Source organism: Etheostoma cragini, chromosome 15, assembly GCF_013103735.1.
Source record: "Etheostoma cragini isolate CJK2018 chromosome 15, CSU_Ecrag_1.0, whole genome shotgun sequence".
Taxonomy (NCBI): Eukaryota; Metazoa; Chordata; class Actinopteri; order Perciformes; family Percidae; genus Etheostoma; species Etheostoma cragini.
The window spans coordinates 1,717,504-1,720,667 of NC_048421.1; the positions used below are offsets into that span (position 1 = coordinate 1,717,504).

The 3,164-nt window shown below is 42.0% G+C and overlaps 1 long non-coding RNA gene across 1 annotated transcript in view; it reads left to right on the forward strand.

Moving 5' to 3' along the window:
- Positions 1–3,138: 3,138 nt before the first annotated feature.
- Positions 3,139–3,164, forward strand: part of LOC117958321 — a 16,321-nt gene continuing 16,295 nt past the window's right edge. The window contains exon 1 of the long non-coding RNA XR_004659693.1: positions 3,139–3,161. This is a non-coding gene — a long non-coding RNA (uncharacterized LOC117958321). The remainder of the gene's footprint in view (positions 3,162–3,164) is intronic.

Genomic DNA, 3,164 nt, shown 5'->3' on the forward strand with positions numbered 1-3,164 from the left:
CGCACAAAAGAAGACAAAACGCCACATGCAATATTATATTAACCTTCATGTTGTCCTTGGGTCAAATTGAACCCATTTCCCTAAATTAATGTTCTTTTGACATGTTTTGACATATTCCAGTCTGTGATTACCCATCAACATCCATTCCTTTCATTTTAGTCGAAATTATTCCTAATTTCGGCTTTTGTAACTTTAAACATCAGGTTTAATTTGCTGCAAATGAGGTTTATTGACGATAAATTCCAAAAATTTACTGTAAAACTAAAGTTAATAAGTTAGTGTTATGTAGTGTAGAAAATGTCCAAAAAGTGACAAAAAAGTGAATCACACCAGTGTGTGCTTCGTCTGCAGCAATCCCCCCCAATCAATCCCAAAATGTCCCAGTAAGAGAGGAAACGCCCTCAACATATTCTTTATAAATCTTTACAATCATTTCCCGAAAGAACCAAGCCGGCCGGCCTTGTTGTACGTTCCAAATCTTCTTCAAAACCTGACATTTTCGGCGTGTAATTTGCTGGTTTGAAGCTTGTTCCCAAACAAAGCGATTTTACGAACGAGTCACTCCCTGATGTGTGACTTGTGCGGATTTGAGTTGTGCATGCGTCACTTTGCCTACAAGTAGCATACAAGATGCTAACGAGAGATTCTGCAATGTCAACACAGTAAAAATGGACCTACTCAACCAAGTTGGTTGAATGCTAGCTTAGCTACAAGTTAGCATCAAACACAACAAAGCCTGTCAGTTGAATGGTGTTTTGAGCTAACGTTAGCATCAAACAACCATAGATGGCCTAAACGTTTTTTTTAAATGATTCCCATCTTCTGTTATTATTTGTAATGAGAAAAGTTTATTATTTCATGGATTTCACAAATCACCGTGTGACACGTTATGTCGTAAACCGTTTAAATCTGAGCATGCACGACTCACATCTGCACTCGACTCACATCGGGGAGTGACAATAACACACAGAAAGCGGACATTTCAGGCCGTATCCCGGAAATGTACTTCCGTTGATTTAGACTACTTAAAAACAGTACATGTACACAGTCAAAATATGTGGCCTGGAACATGTATGAATGTGTGAATATGTATGGGTGCTCCACGTCGGCTCGTTTGGATGTGACATGGCGGCCTTGTCGGCTTTGTGTCACCTGTCAGGCTCCATTTGCAGACGTGCCAGATGTTGTCAGGAGGCGTTTGTCCATCATCCGTCATCATCTGCACACTGTATCCATAACAACAGCAACATGGCGTCCCTGCTGTACCTCTCCCCACTCCTTCCACTGTGCGTGCAGTAGAGCTGCAAAGATGAATCAATCAATCGATTAGTTGTCAACTGTTACATTGAAAATGATTTGACTTCAGGTTGTTAAATGTGAATATCTTCTAGTTTCTTCTCTCCTCTGTGACAATCGACTGAATGTCTTTGAGTTGAGGACAAAACGAGACATTTGAGGACGTCGTCTTGGGCTTTTTGGGAAACACGGATCCACATTTTTCACAATTTTTTGACATTTTAGAGACCAAACAACTCGATTAATCAAGAAAATAATCGACTATGGAAAGAATCATTAGTTGGAACTCTAATACACAGACACTAAAATCCTCTTTACACACAAATCTAATCTGAAAAAACATTACTTTCCCCATCTCTGAAAGTGGAAAATGAAATTTAAGTGGAAATGCCTAAAACAACTCTCCCTTACTCTCTCTCTTTATGTCTCAAATACAGTCCATAACACACACACACACACACACACACACACACACACACACACACACACACACACACACACAAATAAGCTAATTTAAAAGCCTGCATCCTGTCCCTTGGCAATTACACATAAGCTTCTTTCAGTTTCCAGGAAAAGGTAAAACTTTAACAGCGTGTCTGTGAACGTGCTCCCTTGTGCATAAACACACATATTTAACTAATGCACTCATCAAAGACCTTCCGTTTGAAATGTAAAAAAAAAACACCCCTCAACAAACTCCACCATGATTTATGAAAAACAAAATCCCTTACTTTTCCAAACCCCTGGTTGTGGTTTTCCTTCAAACGGGTGCTCTGCTGGCTGATTCACTGGATGAAGTACGGCGGATTTCCACTTCCACTTTGGCCCGTTCATCTGAAAGGCTGCAGAAAAACAGAAAGACGGAGGAAGGGGAATGAAGGGAGGGAGAGAGAGCTCTGGAAGCCATTACAAGCTGGCAGCTGCGGCCTGGAGTGGCTGATTCAGAGGAGCCGAGAGACAGGGAGGGCACGGCACAGGATTGCCATAATGAGTTTAATATCTGTGCATGTGCAGGTCATCAATGCATAGCCTTCGCAGCGGGGAAGGTAAAGAACGTTTTCTCAAAGCAGCCGTCCTACTGCTCTGCCTGCATCCCCCCCCGAGAGAGTCATAAAGTCTTATCTGGCTGTTTATCCATCTTTACTAATCTCTCACACTTCCTTCCTCTCTCGGTAAGTGCGCACACAGACACGCACACACACGCACACGCACACACACACACACACACACACACACACACAGACACAGACAGACACATACATACATACACACACAGACACACACACACACACACACACATACACAAACAGTCCTTAAGAGAGAGGGCAAAGCAAGACATTCAACGTCCAAATATAGGCACAATTAACCGTTAGCTGAAACCAAACTGCCAAACAGCTTTCGTCCAATCATAATAAATCAGCTGATGGCATTTAAATGTCAGCCGGTGACAAAGTTGGCAACCAACTCACAGAGTTTTAGCAAAATCGTATGCAGACGAGCTACTGCTGATCAAATCGTTCCGACAACGCTCGTCACGGTGACATCTTTTGGTTGAAATGACATCTCTTTCCAATGCATGTGGAGGACCTGGCCATGTGTGTGTATGTCAGGCCTGTGTGTAGTGTGTAATAACAACAGAGTGTAAATTGTAAGTTTCCCATAGGGAATCAATAAAAAGAGTTGTGGGGTTCATCAACCAATGTGTCCCTCAGCAAGACCCTTAACCCCTAGTTGCTCCAGAGGCGTGCAACTGCAACTTTGTCAGCTAAATGACGTGTAACGTAAAAAATCAGCTATAATTGAAACAGATTTGTCTAAGAGATACAGTAATCTTTAGATGCATCTCTCTCTCTCTCTCTCTCTCTGTC